Source organism: Amblyomma maculatum, chromosome 2 (genome assembly GCF_055883805.1).
Source record: "Amblyomma maculatum isolate TAMU_Amacu chromosome 2, ASM5588380v1, whole genome shotgun sequence".
NCBI lineage: Eukaryota > Metazoa > Arthropoda > Arachnida > Ixodida > Ixodidae > Amblyomma > Amblyomma maculatum.
This window is the reverse complement of record NC_139345.1, coordinates 118,233,380-118,254,241: the sequence shown is the minus strand read 5'-3', so window position 1 is coordinate 118,254,241 and position 20,862 is coordinate 118,233,380. Positions and strand designations below refer to the sequence as shown.

The 20,862-nt window shown below is 45.3% G+C and overlaps 1 protein-coding gene across 2 annotated transcripts in view; it reads left to right on the top strand.

The window, feature by feature from the left end:
• Positions 1-434: 434 nt before the first annotated feature.
• Positions 435-20,862, top strand: part of LOC146199670 (adenylate cyclase type 5-like) — a 238,128-nt gene continuing 217,700 nt past the window's right edge. The window contains exon 1 of one of the 2 annotated variants that reach the window (XM_084595179.1): positions 435-527. The gene's annotated coding sequence lies outside the window, so the exon portion shown is untranslated. The remainder of the gene's footprint in view (positions 528-20,862) is intronic. The other variant, XM_084595176.1, reaches the window with a different exon arrangement.

Genomic DNA, 20,862 nt, shown 5'->3' with positions numbered 1-20,862 from the left:
GGACAGGTTGCGTAAGGGGCCGGCGGCAACGAAATGAAGCGCGCGGAAGAGTGGCAAGATGCGCCGTGCCGTGGCGTCGCTGTTATATAAGGGACACAAACATGCACACACCTGCATTCGCGCACACATACACACACAGGGGTGCTTGCGTAAGACACGCACGAAAGATATGCGAAAAGTGTTCGCTAAGAGAAACTAAACAAGAAACGACGGAGCAAAGCACGCCATGCAGCTGCTACACGCGGTTGAGGGACGCACACCTCGCGCCTGCGGTCACGGCTGTCATCACCGATTCAGGGCCGCGCCGCACAAGCGTGCCAAGTCCGTCACGTCTCATTAGATTGAGCGATTGTTCGGGCCGCCGTCGCCGCCGTTGGCGTCTTGCGCATCAACTAAGCAGCCGTTGTCACTGTTCCTCCGCTGGCGGAGCTACAGCGCCGGGGCGCCGCCGCGGAGGAGCCTGCGCCCTCTGCGATCCTGCCGTGCGTCTCTTCCCTGCGCAGCTCGTACACGCACCCTCGACCAAGGTGAGGCGTGTCAAGGTTTCCGCAAGCAAACGCGCTAATCCTTCCGATGCTCAGCGTGCAGGCTGCGGGCGTTGACGTTTTGTGCCCGTACATGTACCTACAGTACTATATAAGGAAGGAGTGAGTTTGTGCACAGCAACGATGTTTGCTGGCTTGGAAAATTATTTTGCGTTCAAGTAGCAAACGACACCGCGAGTGCGATTTGTCCACGCAGGCTCTCCGTAAGGAGAGCGCGTACGCGTACTTGTCTTTGATATCACGAAGTAACCGTTGGTCACTTCACTGTCGTAAAGTGAAGACTCGTCTCGCCTCTGCATGAGCCGACGCCTTATGTAAAAATGCGGTGCGCACAGAGAATGGCTGGTATCGATGACGGAGAAATAACCTTGGAGTATCTTTGACGAAAGAAAGATCTGATGAACTCATTTGATGTGAATCAGGGTCGAACGTTTTAAAACCTGGTCTCGCGACTTCCTTTATAGTTTTTGCTGTGAGGAGCCGAAAGAATAGTCATTCCGTTCGCACGCGCATGACGGAATATACGACAACATAGCGCTCGCGGCCCGGCTGTAATTGTAGTGAAGGTAACCGCGATAAACTTTACGTGCCCTAAATTCGTATGAACGCGATGGGTTTGCATGAAAGCGCAGCCTCAATGAATCGAAGAAAACGCAGACTGGAGAAAATCGCGCAATCTATACTGTTTTGGAGTTTGTGAAGGCTTTCTGCGGTGATAACTGCATGTATCTGGGACGGTAGCTCGTCGGCACAATACATGCAAAGCGAAATGTCCAAAGGCGATTTGCATTTGGCATGCCACCAGAGCTTGTTTAGTATATTCTGCATTTATGCCTACGGCGAACAAACACCAGATCTGTCGGTATCACGCTTATTATCCCCTCTTAATTATCTGTACGCGTATGTTGGAGTGTAGCTCGCTTTATCCTAGCATGTACAAATTGCAGTAAAGCTTGACTTAAGCAAGGGGAGCGTTGCATATTTTGAACATCAACGAGGACAAGTACAGGCGCAAATCAACGAAGGCACGCAAACACAAACCATGAATTAACGCATTTACGTTGTCCATTCTGTTCATTTGCTGTGGGGCTACTTGCTGTAGGGCTAGCTCGTTCATGCTAACCAACGGAATGACGCAAGGACACGAACACAGGTAAGAAGAGGGCTTACAAGGAGCTCTTTGTATCCCTCTTCTTTCCTGTTTCGTGTCCTTGCGCCGTTCCGTTCGTTAGCATTGTCTCTTGTTCACCACACCGCTAACCAAAGTGAAGATAGGGAGAACTAGCTCCCGGTGAACCTTTAGTGCCGTAAACAGGCGCTCACAGCTTGGCGACGAGATGTGAATGCGAATCTTTGGTTAGCGCCTTGCGCGTGCGTTATAAACACTACTGGGAACACGATGCAGTTCTATACACGTGTCCCCTATGTGACGTCACAATGCGCGCGCGGCGTCGTCGCTCGCGTGTGAAAGCAGTGCCGTCGCATGACACGAAGATCTTCATGCATAATGCACGCGTTCGCTGTCCATCCAGGGACACGTGACCTGAAGGACTGCCGAGACGACGAGCCCGCTCTTGTGTAAGGGGGCGCTATACCTCGCGTGCGGAGGCGCTGGGGTCGCGCACGCGTCGCGTAGTCGCGGCCGGTTTTTTTCCTCGCAGATTGTTGGCAGGAAGTTTGGCTTAGGCGCGGCCGATACCAAAAATACAATCGTCACGATAAGCGTCAATGCAGCGGGATGCGCTGTTATCTAGCTCGCGACAGCGCTCGTGAGGTGTGCACCCATAGAGCCGTTCTCGAGAGGCGGACTGCATGTAACGCTCGACTTCCGTTCGGCGCAAGCTCCGGCTTAAGTCATTACCCTGACAGCTGTAAGTTCAGCTGCCTTCATTGGCTCGTACAGTACTGTGCTTTAGAATGCGATCCCCTTTCCGTTTCTAGCGTGCCGGAAGCGCAATCGATGCTTTACTTGGTCATAAATTCTGACATTTATAATTAAGCTAAGTGATATGATATTAATGGCATTTGCAAATATTTATTTTTTTCTGCCGCTCACTGCAGCTACGGCGAAATTTCACATTTAGGTATACTGCCCTTTGGATTTAGAGAACTTTGTTGCTTCGCTTGGAAAAGCCATATAGTTCATTACCCACGTCTAGTCTGTGCCTAAATATAGCAGCGTCTAAATAATCAAAAAGGTATGCACCTTATTATTTTCACAAAGGAGTGGCAATCAAAGAGATGCAAGTCTTGATATTAGTTTCCGTTTGTTCGTTGAGTTGGTTATGTCCTTGTTGAGTTCTATTAACTGTCAATATAATACTGTCCTTTTTTTTTATCGCTTCTTGGAAACGCGTAATCCCACACCATTTGCACACGAGGTAAATATAGGAATCGGACGGCTACCGGGTTTGTACCATTATTTGTTCCCGGTAGTACCGTTGATCGTATCCCATTTCAGCACAACCTAAGCGTGTAAATGTTGGCAGCAGAGTCGTAAGTACGTGGGGATAGGTTGGTTGGTTTGTGGGGTTTAACGTCCCAAAGCGACTCAGGCTATGAGAGACGCCGTAGTGGAGGACACCGGAAATTTCGATCACCTGGGGTTCTTTAGCGCGCACTGACATCGCCCAGCACACGGACGCCACTCCGTTTCGCCTCCACCGAAGTGCAGCCGCCGAGGCCAGGATTCGATTCCGCTTCCTTGGGCACAGTAGTCGAGCGCCGTAACCACTGCGCCACCCCGGCGGGGCTACGTGGGGATAGGAGCTATTGTAGTGTACAATGCAACCTCACTTTGTCACTATGCATGTGGGCCGTACGGAGTCTTACTTACCGTCTTTGCCAGAATTAACCACGGTGCATGATCATACGTCACGGGTGACAAGAAGGCAGAAGGAAAGCGAGGGCAAAAGCCCTCCAAAAAAGATCTTGAACGCAACAAATCATCCAAACTCAAACACATCACAGCCATAGAACTGCCACAAGAGTATATAAGGAGGCTGCATTTAGCAGCGAACAGCCGGACAAACAGCTCCAGCTAGTCCGGCTAGTACGTACGTGAATGAATATGAGCCAGTAGTGCCCTGGACTAGGGATTTCCCCCTGACTTGGTTCGGCAACCCTTCTGCTCTTCGTCTTTTGTCTTCTTGGGAAATCAATGTTACGTTACACGTACGCGCACAGACGCGGGCGCGCGGGCTGCATGATTTGCTGCTCACTCGTATCGTGGAGCCTTGTGGCTTACCAAGAGACTGAAACGCCTTGAAAGGTGGGGCACAGAGGCACATCTATACTGTACAAAAAATTTGGAAATTTAGGGGCGTCCTAAAACTGATGAGAAAACTATGCAGCCTTGTTGCTTTTGGCAATGATGGTACGCGTTTTCACTTTAATATGCGGCCGTACATCGCCTATAAAGTTGTTTTTCTAGAACTCCGCTATTACGCTCACCTCATACCTTAGGTATGGTATACGGGGAGGTTGGGTAATATGGTGTTGTGGTACGGTAGGGTACGGTAATGTTATGTGTGGTATCTTTAGTGTGGACGGCAAGGTAATTTAATTATATGGTATGGTATAGTATGGTATGGTATGGTGTACGGTATGGTATGCAAGCGAGCTCTAATAGACTTCCGTGCCACGTACGGATCTGGCTGCTCGCAGCCTATCAGGGTCGCTACCGAGTTATTTCTAAAGATAAAAATAGTGATGGTCGTCCTAAACTCTGCTACGTCATTGTGACCTTGCCAACAACGTGTCCACGTAAAGAAAAGCAGAATTATCAAATGATTTAAAATGATCTGTAATGCGCATAAAAAAAAAAAGAAAAAAAAAAAACGTTCGCCCTTCTAAGCGCCATAACCATTGTGCTGCAGGAAAAGGAAGGTTTTAATGTCACCAGTGACTGTCATAATATTGGTTAGAATCACTGGACCAGACAATATCGCTGTTGCTTGACAAGTGCACCTTGGGTTTGGCCCACAAAATAACGGCTGGCTATTACGAGTTGCTACCATAATAGCTGCCCCGACGATTAGTAGAAATGTTCACCGGGCGTGGTTGGGAGCGTGGCCGCCGCTTTTGCTCAAGAATCAGTATAATAACGAGTGCACGTTTTTTGCTTAATGGGCTGAATGGCCAGCACCGACTATTATAATTCGCTATAGTGAAGAGACTTCCACGGGAACGTGAATTTACTGACATTAAGATCATACTGAAAGCATTGGGGAAGGATACAGAAAAGAGGACGGAGTAAGTGCTCCACGGCGAATTCTGCCGGAAAGCTTTTAAAAAAGAAGACAACAGAGGAGCGCTTGCAGAGGGTCTCTCTGATAGTGACGCCAGTGCGATGGCCCAGAAGGCCGCCTTATACGACGCGAAAACGCTTATTGCTGTCCATCAAGTCTAACGATAAGTTGAGGGTGTTAGAAAAAATTAGCCTTAGTCTGTCTGTCAGCGGTCATTCACCTGTCTGCGATGGAACAGGCTCAAGTATACTGCAATAAATAAAAAAAAACAATTCGGAGCCCAAGATTTACGCGAGAAGTCCTGCCCATAAACTTGACCATTTCCATGTTTTGCCGATTAGCAGTGCTAATGGCATATTTTAATGTGTACGTGCTTTCATCAGCTCACCATGCGCCCGTAATCAGCCACTGCGTTTACCTCAAGCATTGCCTGAGCGCAAACTGTACTTTTATTGCCAATTAAATGGCTTGTCCTAGCCCGGGGCCATGCCTCTTTCAGTGCCACAGCTTGCGAGAGAATTTCTCGACAACGACATAAAAGTAATAATAAAAAGAAGAAGAAAAAGAAGGAAGAAGGTAATATCAGCTTATTTTGCTGTCATATATATGCACGGAGATGAGAAGAAGAAATACAGCATTTGGTTTTCAATTTTTCTTCACTACTTCGCTCCAGCCTCAAACTGGATTTTCGCTTTCTTAATACTCATTAACTTTACTAAAATGCTACCTGTTATCTTGTGCCTTCATTAAACCACTTTGAATATGTGCAAGAATATGCCGACTTGAATGCATTGGTCTCCAGTGCGTTTGGTTGTTGCATTGTTCAGTTGTTACGGTTCCACAGAAATGCTCTACGTTACCATGCCTTTTTGTTTGCTTTTGATCGTATAAAAATCTATGACAATGAACATTCTTTCCTCCTTCTCTTTCTTTCTCTACCCCTCATTTATGTAATGCCCTGTCCAGGGCCCATAAGGGTAAATAAATGATAATGAGGAAGAAGAAAAGCTCTAGTGCCTCCTTAAAAAGCAGCGATCTCCATAGCATCGTACTGAAATCGGAGCAATGTTCACACTTGTCCTGACTGCAAGCTGCTATGCATTAACCATACGTGTCTGTAATTTAATTTCTCACAAACTGAGTCTACCGAATCAACCAAACTTGATATTTTGAAACTTGGTGTCTTCTTGACTGCTGGAATACCATTGTGGTTTCGCGTCTGAGACTCAAGAAATTGCAATATTCGCGTTAGATATTCCCCAGGCCATCCTGGAAATGTATTTTTTGATGAAGTACGGAGTTCTTCGCCCAAGGAGCTCCGAAATTACTGCCCTATAAAAACTCTAACCAGACATTATTTACTTACGTTCTGTTTTTTCATTTTTTTTTTTTTCAGGGATAGGTCGGGATTGGGTTTGGATCACGTAATCAATGACGTTTCTGTATTTATAGTGTTCCCGGTATGGATGATTCGTTCCCTGTTATAGAAGAACAAGAGAAACGTTTATGAACTCAACAGCATTATTTTACACCCGACCATTTCAACACACTGCCGAAAAATGCAACATGGAAGGCTCGGCGAATCGCAGAGAGTTAAATTAAGTCCATGTGCCAGCTACGGGGATGCAGCTGCTGTGGCTTTCTGCTGGTGACACCAAGGTCTTGGAATCACCAGCGGCACAGGGTCAGCATTGAATGGTTAAAGACAGTACGGGGCGCTAAAGACTACTGAAGTGCTGTGAACAGGAAAGCTTTGAATATTTCTTTGCGCATATTAATGCAGTCTAATTCAACCTAACCCACCATAAAATAATCTAACCTACCGCAATGCATTCGTAATTCAACATATTCCACCGTAATTCGTCTTAATCCAATTATTTACTAAATTCAATATATTAAACTCTAAGATAACCCCAACAAACCGTTCAACTTACTTCACCTTAGTCCAGCGTAATCCACATCTAGTCTACCTCAATCCATCTTAGTCCAACTTACTTACCTTAACTCAAGGACATACTTATTTTATTTATTTATTTATTTATTTGAACATACTGCTGGCCTCACCTTTGAGGCCGTCGCAGGAGTGGGACATCACATACACTAGAATAACACAGGTCAAGTAAGTGCCAACACAAAGGCAATCGTAGTCCAACAAGGCAATATGCATTATACAAAAGGTAAAACAAAAAGTAGCATATTGAGCAACATGGTTAAAAAAATATAATAAGCGAGAGTCAGATAAGAAAGTCGGGATGTCATCGTCAGCAAGGAAAAAAGAGTGCAAGAGTTAGCGTACCAGCATCGTAGTCGTTATTGCACAATAAAGCGTGATATGTTGGCGATGAAATCTTTGAGTGATGCACAGTTGACAGCATCGCAAGGCAGACTATTCCACTCACGAATTGCTTGTGGGAAGAAAGAGTACCTGAATATATCGTTGTGAAATCTGTACTCGGTTAAGTGCGCTGTTGGTGTTTTGTTCTGGTAGTGCGCGTGTTTGACTTTATTAAGTACTCACTCGTATCGATTTTCATGCCGCCATTAAGCAGAGGGAAAAGAAACTTGAGGCGCAGTAGTCTGGCTCGGTTATGTATAGTGGGAAGGTCGGCTTGTCTTAAGAGCTGTGTAGGGGAATCATGACGGCGATATTTATTAAAAATAAATCTGACCGCTTTTCGTTGTACGCCCTCTAATCTTTCTATGTATTGTTTGCGGAAGGGGAGCCAACATATTATTCCATAGTCCATTATGGAGCGAACATACACCCCTAACCCAACGGAATCCACCATTAATCCAACGTAAAAAGTGACGCAACATCGAATTTTAGGGACCACTTTTCGTGCACAACAACGCCGCGTTTCGCTGCTAATGAGACAAGTAAGGCTTTCGTTTTAAAATACAATTCCGGAATTGCGCTTAGCTTTCCTTAAGAGCTTGTTGTTGTTGTTCTCTAATTCGATGGCACATACCCACACACTGGGATCAGCCAAGAATTGGGGTGCAGAGATATTAGATTTTGAGATGTATAATTACATCGCAAAAAAATGAAATAATTGCTAGGGATAAACGGCGAAAGCATTTCCTTCTTCTTCTCTTCTACCTCTATCGCGTGTTTCTGTACTACTTCTAATTTCATTTCTCGTTTCTTTGGTTTGGTCGTCGTCGACATCGTCATATCAGGACTCCTTTCCTCGACATGCGAAACTGAACTGACCTGCACGTGCCCTACAGAGTTTTTTATAGGGACTATAGCCTAACTAGCTGAGCGATGAAACTATGTCGACGTCCGAACCTATTGCGACGTCTCACGAACACATCTCAGGGACGGACACTTTCACCATGACCCAATTATAAAAGGTCTGGCCGCAAAATTCCACTGGTTAAAATTATTGCTACCTCGACCCCCCTACAGCGCCTTCCATCGTCCCTGTCCGTGTAGCTTCGGCACACTGAAACCGCAGAACATGGCAACATAACCGATTTCAGATAAGCGACGCGTGAGGTGCATGCTTAATGCACATCGCAGCGAGAGCTTCAGGGGATCAAAAAAAAATATGTCTGTTAGGTGGGTTGTAATGCGCGAATAATAGAGCCGAACAAGCCGTTAAGGAGCGGCAGGATCGCAGTCGTAAAGACTGGTGAGAGAGAGTACTGGGCACGTGGCTGACGTCATGCACGACGAGTGAAGACGGCGGCGTAACAGCTAGTGATCACGCAAGAACATATGCGTGCGGTGTGATAACTATACACGCGCGCGCTAGAATAAGAGGAGCGGAGTCGAGAGACCGTGTCGCGAGCAGTGTCGCTTGCATTCTCTGCTCTGTAGTCGGGCGTGTCATCGCGAGGGACTCGTATGCGCCATGGATATTCATGAACGCTCCCGCCGACTAAGGACGTAACGAGAACCTACAGCAAAAAAAAAAAAAAAAAAAAAAAAAAGATCCCAGTGCTCAAGTTAGGAAATCCAATTTATTTTAGAGCATGAGCTATGCTCTTCGCGCTACAACCCGCAAGGTTATTCGTTTGCACGTTTGAGCCGAGAGATGCCGTAGTGAAGGAGCGCGGAAATTTCGACCTAATCGCACTGCAACTTCCCAGCTCCCAAGGTCACTGTTCCGCGTTGAGCCGAGAGAAGCCGCAGAGAAAGGTTCCGGAAATTTCGACCTGTTCACAGTGCAACTCCCAAGGTCATTCACTCGCGCGTTCCATCTTGAGCCGAGAGTACCCGCCGTGAAAGGCTCCGGAAATTTCTGCCACCTGGGGTTCTTTAATGATCATTCACCACGTGACTAGGCGGGGGTTTGACAACTGCTTCGCCGGCGTTTGGTTGCTCAGTCCTGCAATGGATGAGATGCATGCCGGCCCGAGTGCATCAACGCTTCGGCGCAAGCTTCAGGCTACTGCGTCAGGATATGTGTAGCCATGCTTAACAGAGCTTAGGCTCGGATAGTTAGGTGTAAACCGGATAAACCTCCACGTTTGCTTTCTTTTATTTTTTTTTTTTTTTGGTTGAGTAAGCCGCTTGCGAGGGAGATGAGAATGAAGTCAAAGTTGTCATACGCCTCTCTGCTTGCAACGCTGCTCATCACCGCGACCACTTATTCTTTTTCTCCATTCCTGTTCGTGTTTCATGAATATTTTTCTTTTAAACTTGGCTTAGTTCTTCTCTCTGTCTACTCAGAAATGCATCGCAATGAAGAATCAGTTGCTAGTAATCGGCGTGTCTCGTCCTCTCTTTTCTATACTATCTTGTTTACGTCTGAGGGTCTACTGCGCAAGACAGTGCTTGTTAACCGCCTATCACACGGGAAGTTGCATTGCACAACGGCTAAGCAGAGCACTTACGCGATGCACATAACGAGTTGTAAGCAGGATATGTTAGAATAGGAGACAGCGCAAGGTGTTGCAACTCGCTGCAACACGTGTCTTGGGTTCCCCCCATTCGTCGTCACACAACCGGATAGCATTTATCACCCTGTATACTTCGTCAACTGCACATTCGTCGGCGCAACAGCACGGATATAATACTTAACTACGGCCCTAGACTAGAAGCAGCACCTGCGGCACTGGAGGCGCCAACATATAAAATTGTGTAGCCCAATCAGAGAACTGGTCTCAGCAAAAACTGGGAAGTATTAGGACTATGGTGTACGGCCTTCGGCAAAAATATACAGTTCATAAAGTTTATTCTGAGCCATGGAGTGCGTCTCATTTTACATGGTCGGTGTTCGAGACCTATTAAAAGTTTCAAGGTATATCGTCCTCGCCTGTACAAGACTGGGGTGATCCAGAGGGGACGCAAAGTCCAAGGTTAAAGTTTTAAACGAACCCTTCGACTGTACATATTTTACGAACGCTGTATACTTTGGACGACACAAGAAAAATTGAACATGGCAGTACAGTAAACGAGTATATTGGAAAATTCTCCAGACACTACCAACACTACCAGTGTTTTTAACACGGCCTCTATTGCATCCTTTTTGGCTTCGCTGCCAATATCGCTGCTTTGTCATTGCAATAATAACGTCGGAACTACGCGCCTCACATGAGCGGCACCAGCTTAAGGCAGATGAACGTGAAATACCCACAGGCTGCGTCATTCAAGCTCAGGGCCAGCCTTCTGCAAATTAACTCTCGGCAGAGCGCCATATCTCACCCAAAACGCCGCTTCGAAAGCAACGCATTCAGAGAGGTGAATTATGGAAGTATAATTGAACGTTAGATGGAAGCAGACTGGGTGCATCGGATAAGGAATTGAATAAGTTCTTGGCTGGCGGATAGAGCAGTCGGTTACGAGCTCTCAATGCAGCCCTTAGTGGAGCTTGCAGTCTCCCTCTACCTCTTCCATCACCTTCTCTACTTTAGTCAAGTTGGGTTACACCCCCACCACTCCTTCGCAGAACTTTTTTTCTTTTTTCATTTTCTTTCGTGTTCTATGAGTGACACCTTCCAGTAGCTGTTTAAAATCCTGACATTAAAACACCGTTGGAGATCAAAGCTGCGAAGTTAAGCACACAGATATATCGGTAATACTCAGTATCCCTATTTTTAAAACTGTTTTGCTTAAAGACTCCAGGCGCTGACGTCGTGGGTGGTTGAGGCAAAAAGCTTTCTGGTGTCGCTCCCGAATGCGCAAACATTAAAGACCCCTGTTAGCTAACAGCACTTCTCGCGTGGGAGCAGTCAGATGGGTAGACCCTTACGAGTTTTCGGAAAGTGTCCTCAACAACTCCATGCACTTAGTGGCACGGTGATAGAACTGTGCTTTTTACAGCCACAAGATTGTGACACGCATGAACCGAAGCGAACATCTTCGAGGGAATGGGTGTACACTTAACTTATTCGTTATATTTTGTGGAGCTTGCAACTCAGAAAAGGAAATGACGAGAAAAAAAAAAAAAAACGAATCGAATCGAATGGTAACTGAGACATGATGGAGCTGTGTGAAGTCTCGCGGGCATCAATAACATTTTATGTTCTAAACTGTCGTGTGCTGCCTCTCCATCGGGCATACGCAACTCAGACTTCATTGTATGCTCATCAAGCGAAACAAACTTACCCCGGCAAGGGGGTCGCAATAAACTCTGTCTTATTTTTGTCCCCAAAAGTCAATGGGCAAACTAAAAATAAAAACGTGCCACAAGATTTTACGACGAACCCATCTCTTTACACCGAATCCGGCACCTTGGAGAAAATGCACTTTTAGATTGTCCACATATCTATAGTTTCGAGGAAGAGGGAAATGGGCAGAGCGAACATATCAGACATTTTTTTTTTCTCCAGCAAAGATTGGCGCGTTCAAAATTGTGGCCAGCGTGTGACAGTCTTAGCCAATTATGCACCGTAAATAATGCCCAAGAAAAGCAGCGCAGCGGTAATTTTTGAAGTTATCCTAGTTTCCACTGCACTTAAAATAAGCGTTAGTGACCACGGGACGATCTTTTTGGCAATATAAGACAAAATGTAAAGAAAACATACAAGCACTTGTCCGGCTGTGCCCACACGCTTTGCAAACGCTCCTTTGGCCCGGCGGAGAGGAAATTGAGAATAGCACTGGGTCTGCCTACTGCCCTTCGAAATGCGCTGGAAGCAGCCAGCTGACGTTTATGAAGACAAAGCACCCGCCTTTAACTTTCAGCCTGACTCCACCTATAACCTGACCTTGTCTAACTACAGCGACGGCGAGTGTCCACGCCAAAACAAAGACGTAGACCCGTCTGTCTACTATTTTAAACTCAATAAGGTGCCATTCTCGATGCTCAATAAACGAAACGTGAACCTACATGTCCTATAACCTGACGCAGTTTAGCTTAAAGCTACTATACTATTGACCGAATCAAGCACATATATCAAACGCGTGTACTCCATATTTTAAGTAAACAACAACAAAATAACACTGAATGCAATCGACGTTTCATATATAATAAAGCCCGATATAAGTTGGACGTGCGTTTAGACACCTCACCGAGCTAAACGCAGCTTCGCAAGAGCAGTCATGTAGCTCTTTCTTTAAACCCGACTTAACCTGCTTTCATTCACTCTCCTTTAAAACCTGTGCGTCGGTGCTAAAGGCAGCGAAACTGTAATGGAATCGATTGGTGTTCCCGTGCCACGCCAAGGGGGTTAGGTCTTGGAGCCACAGAGGCCCAATATAAGATCGATCGCAGCGGCCAGGAGAGACCAGCGACCGTCCGACGCTGCTCACGTCCTATTTTGGGTGTCTGGCCGGCCGGCCGGCTGGCCTTGGTTCGGCCTGCAACTACGCGCTAGGGAGAAAAGAGGAAGCCCCAGCCCGAGGCCGAAAAGCAGCTCGCTCTCTCTGGAGACCCATCGGACGAAACGCAACATATCGCATCCCCAGTCGGTGTGAAGGAGCAAAATGTGCCGTCGCGATGGCTCGCCCCTGGCGGGCCGGCGGGCTCATATCTTACAGCGTTGCTTGGGGCTGTAGGTAATTCGCACGTTATTAAATAAAGCGGCCCGGAGCAGAGTGGCGCCCCTGTACAGACGCGTTCTGAGTGCAAGATGTTTCCAGCCAATTAGTCGTCGACTTCTGCGAGGACCACAAGCGTAGCTTTCTTAATGGCTGGCGCTTGTTTGAGAGGGTCTGAAATGCGATTGACTCTGCACAGAAAGATGAAACGCCTGCAGTGGGCATTTGGCATCGCAGTCGGCGTAAGCGGGAACGAAATTGTACGTCCGCGTGATTCAACGCATTGCCTGATGCCGGCGACGCGGCAGCGCACGCGTATGTATCCTTTCCTTTCCTTCGTCTACTTGGCCCTCTTGGTTGCCCGCTGACGTATTGGCGCCCTCGCTAGTCCTTGTGCTAGCTGTGGGAAGCTTCGTGGGTCTAACACTGACGAAAATGATGCTTATTGGAGAACGAGGTGCACTGATTCTTCCACGTGTCTCTGTGTATATCGACTAAGAGCATTATTTTTTTTTCCTACTTGCTAGCTGTGAAGTTGCAAGTTTTGTGTGTTAATTTTACATGCACATTACGACAATACGCGAGCAACATTGTTTGATTTAATAGTCGTGCCCAGTTGGTGTTCACGTGCAATGATGAACACCTGATGGGTGGACATCATCAGGGATTGAGGTCTCCCATTGACGCTGGCAGGCGCGAGGTTTCAATGTGGTACTTTTGAGGCGTGCAGTCTGTGCGCACTGCGTAGGCAATGGGCGAAAACTGGGTAGACGATACTGAGCACGTTAGGGTATTTAGTTCTTCCTATTGTCACGAAGACATGCAGTACTGTATCAAGTCCCTGTGAACGATTAGGGGCTCATGTTTACCACTACCTTCCCTACCGAGCACTCGGTTCATTAAAACTCAAGCTGTAGCATACGGAATGTGAAATTACCCAGCATGGAAGTGTCAGCTGAAGCCCGAACAGTTGTATTATATTGAGTCGCTTGCCGTTATCTTGAGAATTTTGTATGCGGACAGTACAGTTCTACCCTTGCCGGTGTTTCCAGCTGCATTTTTGGAGTCCATAACATCTATCCGAGCTTGCCTAAAAGCCAGGGTAAAGCAGTGACCACTTCCCCTACTTTTTATGAACCATAGAATGGAGCCTCCTATTTTTTCACATTTGTGTTGTATGCTTCTCGAATATACCTTGGCGAATGGCTACGCCTGCAGCGATGTATAAACCGAGATGAAATCCAAAACACTAGCGCTTTTTATAGAAGTTATATAAAGGGAGGTAGAACGACATCCAGCACGTTGATTTTAATGGCAGCTAGCAGCCTGGCCACACGACACGACCACTTGCCAACAGTCATGTAAGTTGCCGCATGTTGCTCTCCAGTCACAAAGTCCTCTCGCCAGTCAAAACGGCTACAGACGACAGTCACATACACCTGCGTTGCCTAATAAGCCCTTTCTACAAGTGGCGAATTAATATACAAAACACTGGCAGCGCGGTAAAATAGAATTCATTGGACATCCAGCAGTGCAGGGATTTAAACGGGGGAGCTACCCGTATCACTCCTAACCCTATCGCAAAAGGCCGCCACAAATACCCCTGATACGGTATGTTCGCCGCGAGCATACGTCGCGCACGAATAAAGCCGAAACTAAAATGAAAATACGCTATCCGCGCGATAAACCAATCACTGCAACACCCTTGCAGCACCGGTGCACAATTTGGAGGTAAGCCGCGGAAAGATATGAGTCTGCCTGCATTCAACAAGGTATACCGCGTTCTAGCTATAAAGGGTCCGCTCGCCTTGATCACTTAAAGCGAGTATTAGGAAGCCGTTGTAACTTGCTGCTTTTCTTCTTTTTTTTTTTGCCATCTTTATTCGCTTACATGTTCCCTTCGTTCTCTAGAAACTTTGTTGCTTTTGCTAGGTTTCGTATGCTAGCTGTCTCAAATCATTCGCTCGATGATCGAGTGAAGTACAGCAAATAGCACTGGGCTTCATGTAACCCGCGGGGACGCCTGTGGATTTATTAGGGCAACTCCCAACTGTATTTGATTCCAATGACCTGAAAAGCATATTTCTTTTTTTCTTGTCCACAGACAATTTACAGCTCTAGTTCGCGCCTTGTTATGACGGAACAGTCCATCACTTAGCGGTATGCTTTCTATGGGGAGCCGTAGATGAACAAAGTATGGGCTTAGAAAGCGCTTAGCCAGTTCTCATATTTGTATGCTATTATCATGGTTATAGCTTTGAGTGAAGCTTATGCAATCTTCCATCCTTAATCCTCACATTATTTCTTGAAGCGGTAAGCAATTTAAAGGTTACGAGGAAAAGCAAATGAAAAGAAGGATAAATACTTACTACCCTGAAAAAGGCCTAAAGACTGCAAAAGAAATCTGACGCTCGAAATAAGCATGCAGCATAGTTTCAAATAACCTAAAAATTTAAATAACCATAACTATCAAGCCGATTTTATAGAAAATCACATGACTAGCCGGAGGGCAATTAAGCAACCCCCAAAACCACAAGGCAATCTAGGCATTGCAAGAAGTAAATCTGTCAATTAATCATATGACTTCTGCTTGCAATTTGCCCCCTTATAGAAGCCAAACATCTCCGTACTAAATTTCAAGTACTTCCTAGTCCCACACTTAAAGCGCGGCGTCACGATGAAACGATGCCGGGCTTCAAACTCCTAATCCCGCGTCGGCACAAGCGGCTCCAAAGCTATATCATCTTGAGCCATTTTCTTCAAAAAAAACAAACCACTTTCTGATTTATATATGTGTCCAGTTTACTTGTAAAAAACATCATATAACAAAACTTTGTCCGCCTTCTTTCTCTGGCATTACTGTGCTGACATTGAAAACCACTCAAAAACGGGAAGATCAGACGATAAGTCGAATGCCCCCTTCCGTTTCGAGACGCGACCGCAAGAACGGGAGTAGAAAAGTTCACCGCGCGTCTCCTTTCCAACACATTTTGTTGTGCTGGTCGTGTGATCCTCCCCTGCGTGAGGAGAAAACTGAAACGAGAGACCACCTCAGAACTTAAATTGCCAACTCGTTATTGAAAGCTCGGCAAAAAGCGTTTTTTTTTTTTTTTTTTTTTTTTTTGTCGAAACTTTCTCCTGAGGACCCAGCAGCGAGGTGAAAGCAAGCAATGTTAGTTTCAGGTTCGTCATTAATGCTCTGCCGTAAGAGGATTCCTTGAAGCATGTTTGACTTCGACAAATATAAAATTGTGGTATCATTTTTCCACAGAACAAAAGAATATAATAACCCGTGCGATATATTTCGAGGAGAATGTTTGTGCTGCGGCTTCGGCGCCCATTTGCGCATTATTTCGAGGACATCATTTGGTGCTGATGCCGCAGAGTTTGCAATACATTCGTGAAACCTGTCTCCCCTTTCGCTGACTGCAACGCGTGGAAGGCCATTTCAGCAACAACGTATAACCATTTCGTTTCATATCTAATTTGTTCTTCTATTGTTTTTTCTCGTTTCTTTAGCACGGAGGTTAACTGCTAGCTTGCTTTTACCGTTTCGAGCAATAATATAGGGGAAAATATTTATCGAGCTGCAAACATTAGGCGGTACTCGAGCTGCTGTTCTTCGCCAGATATACCTAAACGATGCCCAGAATATTGTCCAAGTTGCCCGGTACTTCACCTGTAAGCGTGCAATATGCAGCTTCTTAAAATGAACGCTGACTGCACTTTGACCTCCAAGTACGCTGCAAAAATGTCTACTCAAGAATAATAAAAAAAAAAGGACGCCGACTGGATGATAATGTATGCCCTATGCGGTATCCTTTAATGTCTGAATTTCTTAATTGTAATTTAGAAGCGTGGAAGAGCGTTATCGCTACAAGACTGGTTAAGTGAATTTTAGTTATTAATTATTTGGCCGAAACATACCATCTTAATTAAAGTAGACACTTGGTGAATTCATTGCGCGCCCTCAGCGTCTTCTGTGAATTACATTTAGGCGTCAATTTGAACTGCAGTGTACGCTTGTCAGAGAAAGGGAGGTATAAACAGGGATCTAAAAGTCGGATAACAGTGTCGATTATTCGATTGAACCATGATGTAAAAGAGCCACTGCGAGACACTTGGTAAAATTATTTGCCACTACTCTTACCCACTACTAGCCGTTGGCTATGGCACTGCGTCAAGACACTTGGTAAAATTATTTGCCACTACTCTTACCCACTACTAGCCGTTGGCTATGGGTCTGAGCGGTGTTCGTGTATATTTGCGCAGCAACCAATAACATTAAAAAACGAAAAGGAAGATTATATCCCTTATTAGCAATAAAACCTGACATGGTCCGATGTGGGAAGTATGGCCACGGAAATTAGGAACAGGTAAAGAACAGGTAACAAATATTTGGATGGTCACGAAATTTCTCATAAATTCCTTTAATAAACAAAAGTAACTGAGCTTAAACTAGAACTAGGTTAATTTTGGCGGAATTGGAGCATCAGTTGTTTTAAGTAGTAGTAGTAGTAGTAGTAGTAGTAGTAGTAGTAGTAGTAGTATTAGTAAGTGGTTCATTATTATAATAGAATAAAAATAAAAATAATAAAGGAAGGAAAATATTTTTGCCTGCCCCGGTATCTGCTATCGAAATAAGCTGAAGCATCTGAACTGGGGCGGCGGAAGTAAAAGGATAGCAAGGAGACAGGTAGGAGAAATCAAAGAGGTGAGTGACAGGGAGAAAGGAGAGTTTAGGTTAAAAGGTAAAGGAGTATAATACAATATTGTACAATCCACACAGAGTTGTTTTAATACATATGCGCCATTTGAGACACTCATCTCTCTTACCACGTCGCAATGCACCTGAATATGTTCAAAACAGTGTTCATAGCTTATTCTTTCCAAAACGTAACAACTACACAAGTATTATTGATTACGAGCTAACCTTGCGATCTTTGGATGATGATGATGATGATGATGATTATTATTATTATTATTATTATTATTATTATTATTATTATAAAAGTCGCAAAGTTTCCCCTCCGGAATTTTTCATAGCGTTTATCGTACATCCGGCGATAGTTTTCTCACCACGCCTTCGCATAGCCATCTCCTCTTGCCATTCGTTAAAGAAACATATCCTTCACACATAAGCAGAGGGCTCCGAACATTTATTTATTTATTTATTTATTTATTTATTTATTTATTTATTTATTTATTTATTTATTTAGTCAGTCATCAGGCAGTCGGTCGGTCGGTCGGTCGGTCGGTCGGTCGGTCAGTCAGTCAGTCAGTCAGTCAGTCAGTCAGTCAGTTAGTCAGTTAATTAGTTAGCTATTTAGTTAGTTGGTTAGTTAGTTAGTTAGTTAATTAGTTAGTTGGTTGGTTGGTTAGTTAGTTGGTTGGTTGGTTGGTTAGTTAGTTAGTTAGTTAGTTAGTTAGTTAGTTAGTTAGTTAGTTAGTTAGTTAGTTAGTTAATTAGTTAGGTTAGTTAGTTAGTTAGGTTAGTTAGTTAGTTAGTTAGTTAGTTAGTTAGTTAGTTAGTTAGTTAGTTAGTTAGTTAGTTAGTTAGTTAGTTAGTTAGTTAGTTAGTTAGTTAGTTAGTTAGTTAGTTAGTTAGTTAGTTAGTTAGTTAGTTAGTTAGTTAGTTAGTTAGTTAGTTCAATCGAGCAGGCAGCAACGGGAATTATCTGCTCTAACACACCGTGCTTTGATACCAATGCCGACAGTCTTAACTCGTGCACCAAAGAAATCATTTAACGATATATTTATAGGAAATGATGTAAGATCCCTCACAGGGGCACCTAAAATCGAAAATAAGAATAAATAAATAAACCGACCAAAGAACACGTTAGAGGACGCTTCCAGACGTATTCTCCAGCTCAAATTTCGGTTGCCATGCTGGCATGGCGATTCTCCCTTTTTATTACTCGCTGCCCGCTCTTTTTTTTTTTTTTTCTATTTCTTTAGGTTTCTCCATTCCTAAATCAATAATGCGACGACACCGCCGTTGTTTGATTTTTTTTTGTTGTTGGCGAAGACTTCAAGGGCGCCTAGAAGAAAAAAAAAAAGGGGGGGGGGGGGGGGGGGGGCTTTAACCAGTTTACGAGACTGTCCACGAAGTCATTAGGCCTCGAAGTAGGCGGCGCGTGCATACTAGCCGTCGCTCATGTCACGATTCGCGAATCATAAAACGTATTCGGTATTCACCGTGAAAAGCGAGGCCGCAACTGCCTGGGATGGGGAAGCACATCCCAAACAAGCGGGAATCATCGCCGACGAGTACCGTGGCAACATATTTCGGATCCACCTGCCCACCGTTAAGCCTGCTCCTTGGCCGAACTTAATAGCGTCTTTGGCGTGGGCGCCTTCGTTTACGAGCGGGTCCTCTCATCTTATGGCGGTTCAGTTTCTTCATATTGCTATCGGGTATCTGTCGTTAGGGGCTCGCTCATGCGGCGCGCTGAGAACTGGCATGAACTAGAGAAAAACAGAAACAGAAGGAGTGGCCGAGGCCTGTCGCATGCATCCGCATAGAACGCGGTACCCCAATGCACCCGCTCCCTCGCCCTCGCCTTACTGGAGCATTTCAGACTTTCTCTTACATATGTGCCGAGTCTACGGCCCGTGCTAGAGTTATTTCTCATATTTGCCCTCGTATACTTGTCTCTCCACTTCCCCCGCCGCAACGCACATTCCGCGTGTGCAGGTATGCGAGCGCGTGTCGTCTTACGGACGCACAGGTGTAACGTTTCGCCAACAGCGGCGGCGAGTAATTGGCATTTGATTCGGCTGAGGCGCGCTCCTATCCCATCGCGATTAAAGAGCAAAATCCGAGACGAAGATTGAAGCGCTCAAGCTTTTTTCCCCGCGTGTTTCGTTTCCTCGAATGTACCTTATTCCCTTACTCCGGAAATACGCGCAATCATGTTGTGAGCCCGCGGCAGTGGGGCTGCTTCATTTATTCCCCTGGTTTACAATTTCCCTCAGTGCTTATTCAGTACGGCATAGAAAGTGCCAAGAGGCCTGTGCAGGTGCATGCCTTCGGTAGTGAAGAAATGCTACTCGTGTAAAGGCGGCAGCTGAAAGTTTAGGCGATAATTTCTTCACACGTGCATTGCCATCCGTACGTTTCAGCCAGGCGAATTCAACTATAAGTTGTATTATGCCTCGTCTACGGAGCTTGTCAGGTATTGTGCTTCATTTCGGACATCTTCCTGGCTTAGCTTTCTATTCGTGCCCCTGTTTTTAGAACTGACGTTCCCATGGAAGCGTAGGGAAATATTAAAATTATATTCCTTATCTCTTGTCCCTTTTCAGAATACGATGCGAAGCCGTCATCGACCCTTGTTATTGTGTTATACCCACCCTTTTTTATTCTTCTTCCCTTATAAATCCGCCATCCGCCTCCTCTCGTGTGCTTTTTTCTTTTTTTTTTTTTTTTTTTTTTGAGGGGGGGGGGGGGGGGCACAAAAGTTCATTTTGGTGGCCAAAGTCGCTTTTCAGTATTACTTCCTGCGTGTGTGTCTTCTGAAGTAAGACATAAAATAAGGATTTTATCCAAGCGTGCTTGATTAAGAACTGCGTCATAACATTTATGACCCGTCACCAGGTCGTTCGGGACGGGTATTATGGGGGCTTCGAAGGGAACCGAGTGGGATGAATACGTTGTTAATAACTGCCTGAACTAAGGACGTATATAGCGGGAAGAAAGCCGTGACGTGCGTGTAAAGTATACGTAGTTGGGACGCTAATCGCCGTTCTCTGAGCGAAAGTTGCCACTCCGCATGGTTTATAACGAGCTCGACATCTTCCTGCGCTTTATTATTGACCAGACCAAACTGCAAGTTGAATTTTCACCAGTGCAGTATTTGGAGATTTTATTTAAATATGCCCCCGAGGCGGAAAATTTCACACCAGAAAAAAGTTCCGAAATGAAACATAGGCGACGTTTCATGGGCTTTAGCAATAACGAGATCCTTGGCGATGACGTAAACACGGAAGTTTGTTTCGTCGCGTATAGTGATTGTAGAGACTCGGGAATAAAATAATAAAAACGTTCGCAACAAGCGCACTTCTCGTTGCTCAATTTTTTTTTTTCGTCCTTTTTCGACCTTCTCGAGCATGTGTTGTCATCCTGGAAGAT